This window comes from Triticum dicoccoides, chromosome 5A (genome assembly GCF_002162155.2).
Source record: "Triticum dicoccoides isolate Atlit2015 ecotype Zavitan chromosome 5A, WEW_v2.0, whole genome shotgun sequence".
Classification (NCBI taxonomy): Eukaryota; Viridiplantae; Streptophyta; class Magnoliopsida; order Poales; family Poaceae; genus Triticum; species Triticum dicoccoides.
Window position 1 is genome coordinate 692,514,875 of NC_041388.1, and position 11,990 is coordinate 692,526,864.

General features: G+C 42.7%; 3 long non-coding RNA genes across 3 annotated transcripts; all 3 read left to right on the top strand.

The window, feature by feature from the left end:
- The first annotated feature begins 228 nt into the window (after positions 1–228).
- On the top strand, positions 229–864 carry LOC119298475. Its single transcript, XR_005145863.1, has 3 exons — positions 229–275; positions 518–603; positions 791–864. It is a non-coding gene; the product is annotated as an uncharacterized LOC119298475 (long non-coding RNA).
- A 1,055-nt stretch (positions 865–1,919) lies between these two features.
- Positions 1,920–3,948, top strand: LOC119298476. Its single transcript, XR_005145864.1, has 5 exons — positions 1,920–1,990; positions 2,077–2,155; positions 2,648–2,820; positions 3,645–3,700; positions 3,854–3,948. It is a non-coding gene; the product is annotated as an uncharacterized LOC119298476 (long non-coding RNA).
- A 1,582-nt stretch (positions 3,949–5,530) lies between these two features.
- LOC119298477 lies at positions 5,531–6,942 on the top strand. Its single transcript, XR_005145865.1, has 3 exons — positions 5,531–5,616; positions 6,514–6,679; positions 6,768–6,942. It is a non-coding gene; the product is annotated as an uncharacterized LOC119298477 (long non-coding RNA).
- Positions 6,943–11,990: the final 5,048 nt, after the last annotated feature.

Below are 11,990 nucleotides of genomic sequence, written 5' to 3' on the forward strand. Positions count from 1 at the left end.
CCATTGTCTTGATGATCTCCTTCCTTGGCCGTCCGATAACTGAATGTTCTGGGGCTTGTTGTGGCCTGACATGACCTCGCCGATGGCCTCCTGTGCGCTACCTCTTCTTCCCCGACGACGCCTGCCCGCACATCTCGCCCGCCGCCTCCAGCTACTCGCCGGCTTCGCCACCCGCGCCGCTGCCTGTCTTGCAATGAGCGCCGGAGCAGCCTACATACAAGAGTGGCGTTCAAGACAACATGCGCAGCTTGGGAACCGCTGGCTGAAACTGCAAGGTGAGCTCTTTCCGGTCCTCTCTCTCGGCTTGTGCGTTTGTCACTTTATCGTCGTTGTGTGGTGTTTTCTGTTTGACAAAATGCCAAAACCAGCGATGATGTTGGACAGAGCCTGTTCTTCTTGGTATACTTAATCAATAGATTTTCTATGGCCCCTGCTCCACTTGTGTGGAGTTCGGCCAGTTCATTGTGGGAACCCATTGATAATTCACATTTCTCTCTTTTTTCTACAATATTTGCAGTTGTTGTCTCTACCAATTAGCCTTACCAAGCCGGGCTCCTTCTATCTCGTGTTAGAGCTTGGTAACGACGGCCACACAATGACAAGGTTGGCAATTAACAACTCTCTTCTTCGTGGCATGGCTGTTTCACAGTTAGATTGATGCTGCTGGTACTTATATATTCTCAAGCTCTAACTGGGTTGTGTATTGGAAGTGTTACAGCCACGCTAATTCATAATTTGACATGGTACGGTCGATTCATGTTCTCAGCTTATATGTATGGTACTTTTGTAGTATGTGGTTGATGGAGGAAGCACGGGGAGGAGCAAAAACAAATGGTGATGGAGGAGGAAAAACAAATGGCGATCTCCATGTATGACTGTTTCTACAAGCTTAGATTCAGCAGTTGGTTGTTGTGCATTTGCATGGTGTCCGCCTGATCGAGAGGTTGCGATATAATTTGTCAACCAATGAATTCTTATATATTTAGTGGAGGAAGCACGGGGTGGCGCAAAAACAAATGGTGATGGAGGAGGAAAAACAAATGGCGATCTCCATGTATGACTGTTTCTACAAGCTTAGATTCAGCGGTTGGTTGTTCTGCATTTGCATGGTGTCCGCCTGATCGAGAGGTTGCGATATAATTTGTCAACCAATGAATTCTTATATATTTGATCTTCTCATTATGGTGTTCATTTCCATGTACAGAAATAGATTGCATCGTGCTTTATTATAGATTTCTTAGGTCTGCTCTGTACCAAGAAATACCTGTAGGAATTACTCCCTCCGTTCCTAAATATTTGTCTTTCTAGACATTTCAAATGACTACTACATACGGATGTATGTAGACATATTTTAGAGTGTAGATTCACTCATTTTGCTCCGTATGTAGTCACTTGTTGAAATGCCTAGAAAGACAAATATTTAGGAACGGAGTGAGTAATATAGCTATGTGCATATAAGCTTCAGTAATTTGCTGCGTATTAACCTCAGTCACATATTCTTTATGTTCAGTGTGCTTGATATTTTTGTTCCTTGTTGTTTCTTTCCGACAGGTACAAGGGGCTCATTGGTCGCTTGGCCTGCTTTTGGTATATCAATGAGGATATCCCTGACATAAATTCGTTTAGTGACAGGTAATTCTATACATCAGCTGTTCTGTGTGCCTGCTACTGTTTGCTTGGCTTGGTAACCGTCTTCATGCCTTTCGCTCTTTTCAACAGTCTTGGAGAGAAATTTACTACTGTCGATGCACACACTCATTTGGGGTAGAATCTGATCTCGAGTAAGTATTGTTCTCCACCAGAAGAAAAAACTATGGAGCATTTGGATGTCTTAATCCTAACGTTGGGTAGGTTGCTGAGTGTTTGGTTGGCTTATGTCTTTATTTTGCATTGTTATTGATGTGTGTCCATAGGTGCTGATTGTTTCTCGATTTCACGCCACTTCTTCTCCACCGCACCCTTGCTCAGGCATCAACAGCTTGTTGCCATGGTAATTCTCCTACTACCGCTTACCTCCTTATACACATGCTTCAGTGCGTAGGTCTATGAATAATGGTTGACTTGCCTTTTTTTCAGGTTTGAATCACACATGTTCAGTTGAATGGATATCTAAGAGGACCAAGGTGATGTTGTTGTGAGATATTTGCAAAGGGAGGTCAGTTCTTCTATTATCTAACCAAATTATTGCTCTTTCTGGTACTTCAGTACTTGCTACTTGGAATATGTTGCTTGCTAGCATTCTAGCCTTAAGTTATTCGTACTTTAAGTTCTTAGCATGCCATTCCCTCTCCTCGGTGTTTTTAACAGTGGTTGTTGCTCTGAGATGAGGAGGGCATACGTGAGGGTATTTAGGAAGCAATCAAACCTAAAAAAGTATCCTAGAAATTTACACCTCTCTCATTTCAGTTGTTCTTTGAAGACGTCCTTGCATATTATGCTTTTTATTTAACTTTGTTTCTGATGGAAAAATATTATTTATTATATTGTACAAATACAGTGTCTAACATTTTGATGGAATGAACCTGCTGCAAGAGGCAATAAAAGTGACCATGCTTAATTTTATTAATTAATTGATAGGATGAAATACAAAGTAGTAAGATAAGTGTCGGCGTTCACCTAATTTGACTTTTACCTATTGAATGGGCAGTTTGTGACGTACTGTCAACTCGGTACATTCAGCGTGTGTGTTCAGGTTCTTTGACACGCTTGGGATCGACGGATCGTTCATGCCATGGTTGGATTTGAATGGGGGCAGCCGTTTGAAATCTAATTCAGAAGATACACAACCTAAGATCGAAATATTCCTACCTGAACCAAAGGGTTGTACGCCTACCATTATTATCTTCTCCTATGCTATTTATGTTCTTCATATCCCCAATAATTTATTCAGTCTTACTTTTGACATAAAACACAAGTTGACTTTGAACCCCTTCTCCACTAAGACTGCGTTTTTGTTGTTGAACCAAGATTTGCTAAGCTTGGCAGAGAGGATAGCTGTTTTTTTTGCAGAGAACTAGGCTCTAAAAGATTCAGTAGTTACATGTGGTTTCATATCTGCAGTTTGTTTGCATGTATTTTTTTGAGGTTTTTGATGATCTGAATTATGAAATTTTCTTGGTTAAAATCTTTATATTTGGCATGATCTCTGCAAACAAAATAGAGTGACGATAGCGCAGCTAATTCCATTTTTTCGTGCATGACATATTTCGATCTCTAATGGATATGAATGGCTTGATGTTTCTATTCAATTTTATTTTTTTGCCATGTATCTTCCATTTAGGCATACAGGATGACCAACATTTCATATTTGTGTCGTGTATCTTCCATTTAGTTGGAAACTAATAACCAAGGGGAGTACTTTTTTTACAGTTGCAGGACAACCTACAAATATTGACCGATAAATTATCCATCATATGTATCTTTCATCCCACCACCCCCGCGGCATCCTCTCCCTCGTGCCGATTTGTTGCCCGACCGTGCAGACAACATAGCAATGACCATTTGTCGGGTTGTTGTTGCCTTTGGGTTGCTCACCGTATCGACTGTCTTGTGATTCCCCACCTGCTTGCCCTGCATATTTTCCATTTGATGAAATGTATACTAGCTAACTCCATGTTCTTCTATCATTTTATTTTACTTTGCAGGTTCTACTGTTTGTGACGTGCTTCTTGTTGATCATCTGCTGCTTTGGCACGTCAAGGTTTGTGTTTTTCCTTTCCTTAGCAATGTATTGTTTCCTTACTGACGCAATGGACAGCCATTCAAATCCAATGGTTGGTTGATTGATTGTTCTATTTGAAATTTCTAAGATGCACAGCAAAATGCTTATTCAGTACTAATTTCTGAAACTCAGGGCCAATGCTGGTGTCAGGACCACTGCGATCACAAACAAAGCCAAGTAGCTGCTGCTCCGCTCTCTACTGAAGAAGCATTTGTAGATAACGTAAGGCACTATTCTTCTATTGGTGTTTTAATTACTTTTTATCAGCGGCATAATAGATAACCATACCTGCATTTGTCTCTGTTTTCTGTCAGGTTATTCTATGCATAAGACTGCGCTTTTATGTGTCGTTTCCTTCAAGCTGTCATTGCAACAGAAGATGAAGTGTATCTTCATGATCAGTAGATCACTGCGTGATGCCCCATGTTGTAGTTCTATCGCTACGTGGACATGTGCAAGAAATGCAAGTAAGCAGCCTTGTTCAGAAGTGCTTTATCAAGTTCCTGTAAACTTGAAGTTTTCTAGATATACATGTTGTTTCCAGTTTCTCTCGGCTTCCCTAATCCCAAAGGTAATAATATGATTTCTTTGTGTTGTTTGCCCAAATTCATAAGTGAACTTTTGTTGTATATTTGCCTGCTGTGTGTCCTGTAAATTCTAAGCTTTCTAGGAGTACATGTACATGTGTATTTGTTAGGTACTAATATGATTTCTTTATGTTGTTTGCCAAGATTCAGAAGTGAACTTTTGCTGTATAATTGCTTGCAGTGTGTCTTGTAAACTCTACGCTTTCTAGGTGTACGTGTGCATGTGTATTTGTTAGGTAATAATATGATTTCTTCATGTTGTTTGCCCAAATTCAGAAGTGAACTTTGCTGTATATTTGCTCGCTGTAGTTCCAGTCAATCATAAGTCATAACAAGATGAATTTCATGACCTGTAATCTCCAAATGATCTTCACATGATGTAATCGAATGACTACTTATATCTTACCTTCGGTCTTTTATTCAATCTTGGTATATTTACAATCTCCAGTTCATTAGTCGCTTCAGACCAAAAGCAATCGTTTATCATGTTCTTCCTGATTTAGTAGTACATCAGGTTAATACTTTCTTTGTAGATAATAAAGTTCTTCCAGATGAAGCTGTGTGTTATATGCGCTCATGCTTGCCCATGCCAAATTCTCTCCTCTCGGTAAAACTATGATTGCTTTATTCTTAGATATCTTGGTTAGCATCACACCTACTTTCAGAATTCACGGTGCATGATGGATGCAAGTTTTTTTTCATGTATTCACTGTGTATTCATGAATACCTTGCTACTTGAATATTCACTGTGTACTCCGGCACTTGGTGAATATTCCACTGCACACCTTCTGTCAAATCCAGAGAGAACATTTATCACGACCACCACACATGTTCTTGGCTTGCCTTGGGTTGTTCTGCTGATGGACATTAATCTGATTAACCTGTACTTGCAGGGAAGATAGACCCATACATGGCCGTGCAGTACCGGGGCCAGGAGCACAAGGGCGGCACCGCCCGAGGTCAGTGCTTCCATAGCTCTCTGGTTTTTTTTATTTCGTTACTCATCTATGTTCAAAGCGACTGAAATGTATGCCTTGGTCTGCACTGTTCAGTTCCACAGGAAATTTCTTGCCATTGGCACCATTATGACCATTATTTCCTATGCAAGCACACAATTGAAAAGTTTGTTTGGATAGTTAATTTAGTTCTTTGTGTTGGATCCACATCTCACGTGTACCATCCTCGGACGTGATGCACGGCGTCAGGTCCGTGCCGAATTGTGCTCACGGAGCCTGGCCTCTGCGTTGTGTTCTCCATCTTGCAACGCATGATGAACTACACGGTAGAGTTCAGCCGAGGAAGAATCAGGTGATTCTGGATTGTTGTGTAATTGTTTATATTCCTAACTGAGATGGGATTACAATTTATTTGCTTGGTTATTGGTCATGTTTACTTAGATAATCCATTGATGGTTGATCTGGTTAAGTACATATGCTACCCCTTGTTTGTTTATATTGCTAGCTGAGATGGGATTACAGTTTATTTGCTTGATTATTGGCCGCATTTACTTAGATAATTCATTGATGGTTGATCTTGTTAGCTACAGATGCTACCCCCTGTTTTGAACAAGCTTTAATTTTGGTGGACTAATCCCAGTTTGACATAGTTGCTGGTCATCAACAAAAAGCCGACCACATAATCCTGTATTTTATTTATGGGTCGTTTCAAAATTTCTGCTCTACACAGAATCTTAAGAAGTTTGGGTATGCACACAGGTCCTAATAATAATGAGCTGTTTAGTGCAATGCATGTGGCCTGATTACTTCTTTTCTTTCCTTTTTTATGTTGTACGTTCTTGGAGGTCGCCTTTTCTTTCTTCTGTTGATCAAGTTTTCTTCTTCTTTCTTCTGCTTATCAGGGTTTCTTCCTTTCCTTTTTTCTGAAAATTGCATTTATTGTGTGACCTATGTATTTTCATTATTCTTGCTTCATTGGTCGTGTTGATATTCTGGGTTTGGCCCGACATTGTGTTTTCTTTTGCCTCATGCCATTCATATTTTGTGGTTGCGTGTGGACATGATTTGCGTGCTTATTTCAATTGTTAGCCGTGTATCATGGTGTGCTTTGCCTGCTTTTTCATGCTTGTGTGAATTGACCATGGTCTGTTCTTGTTGGGGTAAAGCCTAAATTGCCGGGTACACTTTGGTTATTGTCCTTATTCTGGTTCTCCTTGGCATCTTTGAGATTCTTGTTTTCAAATAGCAGGGATAGAGGGACAGAAAAGATATATTTGTCACGGCGCTGGAAGTGTTGCCCCCCTCCTCCCCAAGGGCAAGGTGAAGGAAGGTGCCTGTGTGGTTCTTCTGCAGTTCGCGACGAGGATTGTTGTGTCCAACCTGCACAAGAATGCCAAGAAGTCCTTCTCGAAGACGTAAGCCATGGCGCATGTTTCTGCCATGATTTCCTTCGGTTGGATTTCGTGGATTTAGGTGTTGAAAAATTATGGGCTGTGGATGCAGGATTAAGGACATGTACCTGCACTACAACGAGAGATCTGGGCTACTTCTTTGTGGCTTCCAAACTTGAAATGTTTGTTTGGAAGTTAGTTTAGTTTTTTGTTGTGGATTCACAGCTTCTCACATGTACCATCCTCTTAGACCTTTAGATTTCCAAAGAAACTAAATGAAGATATGGTGGTACGGTCTCAATAATACAATTTAAAGCCTTCCATGCTTTATATTTTCTTTGAAATTTGCTCTTGAAGAATCATGTATCTATGTTTGATTTGGTAAGAAAAGGCGGCTTTCAAGCAGAGGATGCGGGAGTGTTGGCCACATTTGGTTTTCGACTTGGGTGTCTAAATATTCTCACAATACTTGGCTCCCTCTCGGCATTTGGCCATTGGCGCAACGAGTCATCTAGTTTCTCTAAACCCAGACCATGCATTCTACAGTCAATTTGTACCTTTTCTAAAATATTATTGTTAGTTTTTGCTCTAATGGGAACAGTTTGTGCTTTACTGTTGCTACTATTGTGAACCTTATTGAACAATAGTTCCTTAAAGTGTTCCATATATCGATCCATCCTAAAATATCCGGCCTACATTTTGCAGATGGTAAGCGCACCTGCTGGATCCATGTCAAAGTCTGAGCCTGAAGATACCCTGCTTGACGATGAGGTGGCCTCGCTCGAGTCTGATGGATACAAAGAAGTGCGCATGGCCGAATACAAAGCCTTGATAATCTGCCCCCAGAAAAGCCTAAGTCACTAAGTGAAACACGAAAGGCTGTCATGGCCGAATACAAAGAAGTGCGCATCAAGAATGTGGCCGAGGCCGATGCCATGCTTAGCAAGCCAGGCATCACGATTGCTGAACTGGAAGAGCTTGAGCATCGGCGCATGGCAGAGTACATGAGGTGCTACATGAAGATCAGAGCTGTCAACGATGAATCTAACGCGCGGCTGCTGGAAATTCGTGGTGAAGCTGCCCCAACATGATTTAACATCAGTTGGCCCCCCTGATTAAGTTTTTCTGGCTCCGCCACTGGGTACGCTGCCTGGAGCGGATGCTTGAGCTATGCCAGTGACCGGATAAAACCTCCTGTAGAGAGAAGAAGTTGCCCTGTGGATGAAGGAATGAGAGCTTTGACCTGTTAGACTGCAGTGACTTTGGTAGCTACTGATGAAAGAATGCATCGCTACCTTTTTTCTTTACTTACTAGTATGTCTTTAATTCAGCCTCAGTTTGCAAGATACCTGTGGAGTTTGAAAGATACTTACTAGTATGTCTTTAATTCAGCCTCAGTTTGCAAGATACCTGTGGAGTTTGAAAGAATATGCTGCGGTTCCCTGGAACACCTGTTGGTTTCTCATGTCTCTGTAACCTGTCGAGGTTGTGAAGCTGGCTTCTGATCTTGTGTGAATGGTAACCGGTACCTCTCAGAAATTTCATCCGCGATCAATCTGTTAAGGCTGCAGCTACTTTGTGGATGTTAAGAAGGAAGATTTTGAAATGTCAAAAAATGTCTTTTTCCACTGGGATACCGAAATTGGCGAACGGAACCTATCTGAATCCAGAATCGTGGTTAAATGTTTTGAATTTCTATGTTGCACCAATATGAATGTCGCTGGATTAGCATGAAACTCTGCTAGCTAGTGTGCTTCTGGAGCATTATCAGAATTCAGACCTGAGCCTGACTAGAGAAATTCAGACCTGAGCCTTGACGCTTCGACTCACATAAGAGGACGCCGTCGTGCTGCAGCAGGGTGGGGTGGGTCGACGAACTTCCCAGACGCTGATACCGGCACGCTTCCCCGAAGAAGAAGATGGTGGCGCAGCAGTACAAGGCCGGCGAAGGGAAAGGGCAGCACTAAGCTGAAGTCTTGTGCTGCCATGGCACCTAGCGTCTAAAACTTGTGGTGAGTGGTGACCCTGCAATGCAAGGGCTGAGTAAGTTGGACCAAGAATGAAACTTTGAGCCAGAAATGTAAGTGCTGCTGGTCTTGGGAGATGGATCATTTTACTTCGGGTGAATAGCTCCCATGCGACGTCGTTGGTGTGAACTGTCTCTCATGCGACGTCGTTGGCTGTAATAGCTTGCATGCGACATCTTCGTTGGAAAAAATAGCTCCCATGCGACACACCATTTACGCGGCTAGTTGGCTGTCCGTTAGGCTGAGATTTGGTTAGGACACTGGGGGTTATGTGCTCTGACTGGTGGGGTCCACCTATGGCCACGTAGTCAAGAGTCAACCGTCCACGACTCGACCGGCGACTGTGTGACCGTGCTCGACTCGCCCGTGCTGGACTGGGCGAGCGGCGCCGCCGTAAGCAACTTCTCCGGCAGTGGTTTCTTCTCCGCGGTGGTGGAGCGCATTTCTCGGCAGCGGCAGAGCTATTGCGAGGTGAGCCCGAAACCCTAGTCCCACTCCCCGATCTGTGGCCTCATGCTGCCCTCTGTTTCTTGGCGATTTAGAATCGGGCTCCATTGGATCCGGGGGTTGTTTCTTCTCCGCGGCCCGGTGGTGGAGCGCCTATCCCTGCAGCGGCTATTGCGAGTGAGTATTTTCCAAACACTACTCCCATTCCACTGAATTTTGAATAAATCTGTGGCCTCATGCTGCCCCTGTTGCTTGATTGGATAGGAGATGGAGCGAGGGCTAGATGAGATGGAGCGAGGAGACGGGCTGCCCCGAGGAGACAGTGCTTCAAATCGGTAATGGCACCCTCTTTTCTTGGCGATTTAGAATCGAACTCGATTTGGTAGTGACTGCCGCCGCTGCCTGCCATTGACAAAACAGGGGAGCTTCAGGTTCTGCCACCACATTCGCAATTATAGTGAAAAATTTTCCCTGTAAAGCCAAGCTTAGTGATGGCAGTGTCCAAGACATTGATAGAGATACCACCGTGAGGTTGGATGTCGATTTTGCAGATGTTGATCCCCAGGAATTGGAGATCATGAAGGAGAAGGCCGTGGGCAATTTGGTGGAGAGAATTGGGGAGAGTATTGTTTGGGGTCCAGAACAAGAGGTATCTCTGCAACGTTTCGATAACTATAATGGTGAATATGTGAGAATTGAAGATGGAGAATCCATGGTTGCTGAAATTGATCAGCAAGGAGGATGGGCAAGCAAACAAGTAACATTTTATGCAGAGCTAATTGATCTGCAAACTCATTCCAGAGTTGGTTATGTGCCATCAAAGATGGCTGCACAGATGGAAGATGATGAGTGGGTTTCACAAAAGAAGATGTTGGCATTGTTGACTGAACCGACTATAGTAGCTGAAGATACTGGGATTGATGCAGATGGAGAGGAGGGAACCCATGGTGCTAGGAAGATTGTTGTTGACTGGAATGTAGTAGAGTTGAATGAAAAAACAGATTTGGTCATTACACCAATATCTGACATTGATATGGCCGAAATGTTTGGCATTCAAGTTGATGACAAAGATAAGGAGAAGGATGATAGTTCTTTGCCAGCTGAAGGTAACACAGGCCCTAGAAATGCAAATGAGGATGAAGAACACCTGATGAGAGAGGCTGCAGATGATGTGGATGATGCAGATGATAATGAGCTGGTTTGTTTGTATGACAAAGAGAACCCAGTTATTGAGGTGGGAAAGTTGTGGCCAAGCATGAAGGAGTTTAGGATGTCTTTCAGGACCTATGCAGTGAAAAAAGAGTTTGATGCCAAGACTATGTGGACTGATCGAAAGAAATTTTATGCTCGGTGCAAAGGTTATGATGGTGGTGGCAATCCTTGCAAATGGTACTTGTCTGCCAGACTACAACCTGATGGAAGTACAGTAAGGGTAAATCAAATACCACACCAGCATACATGTATGACCACTTCACAGAGAGTTTCAAAGATGACATCACAGCTTTGGGTTACAGAGAAGATTACTCCTATTTTAGCCAAGACTCCAAACACTACTGCAAAGAGGCTTAAAGTTGACTTGGAGAAGTTGTACCCCATCCAGCTGCAATATACCACAGTGTGGAAAGCAAAACAAAGGGCCATGAAATCATTGTATGCTGACTGGGCAAATACATTTAGGATGTTGTATAGTTTTAAAGCAGAGGTGGAGAAGAGGTCACCTGGGAGTGTAGTGGAGATAGATACAGAGGTAACAGAGGATGGCAAGGTTTTATTCAGCAAGTTTTTTATGTGTTTGAAGCCTTGCATAGATGGATTCAAAGCAGGTTGTCGTCCATATTTGAGCATAGACTCATCTTTTTTGACTGGAAAGTGGAATGGTCAGTTGGCTGCATGCAATGCTCTAGATGGACACAACTGGATGTTCCCAATTGCAATAGGAATGTTTCAATCAGAGACAGAGGCATCATGGATATGGTTCATGATGCAACTGAAAAGATGCATAGGGCCAGTTTCTCCTTTGGCCATCCACACAGATGCATGTAAAGGGTTGGAAAATGCAGTAAAAAGTGTTTTCCCCCATGCTGAGCAGAGGGAGTGCTTTGGACATATGTGGATGAATCTGATAAAAAAATTCAGAGGAGATGAATTTGGGCGCATGTGGCCAGCAGCAAGATCCTACACCATACAGACACATTCCTATCACCTTGGTAAGATATTGGCATCATGTAGTGATAATGAATTTGCTTCATGGTTGAACACCCACCATTCTCTGTTGTGGTATAGATCAGGTTTTAATACTGCCATAAAATGTGATCATATCAATAACAACTTGGCAGAAAGTTTTAACAACAAAGTGAAGCATTTGAAAGACTTGCCTGTGCATGACATGGTGGACCAAATAAGAATCATGATCATGAGTTTGTGGGAGTTGAGAGGAAAAATTGCTAATATTTTGGAAGGGGACAAGCTTCCAGCAGTGGTACAACAGGTGGTCAACAGGAGTAGAAATCTTTCACATCTATCTGTTGAGAAATCTTCCTTGTGGGGTGCTGAAGTTAGAGATACAAAGAGTGGCAAGAGGCATGTGGTAAATACTGAGTTGCATGAGTGCACTTGCCAAGAGTGGCAACACACTGGAAAACCATGTGAGCATTCCATACTTTTTTTGGCATCTAAACCCAGGTTAAATATGCACCCATATTTGCATGAGTATTATTCAGTACAACAATTCAAAGCTGCATATGCAAGTCCAATTCCTGCATTGACTGACCAATCTCAGTGGCCTGAGGTGGAAATAGAATTTACCTTGTGTCCCCCTGTCACTAGAAGAAAGGCTGGGAGGCCTAAACAGAGCAGATTCA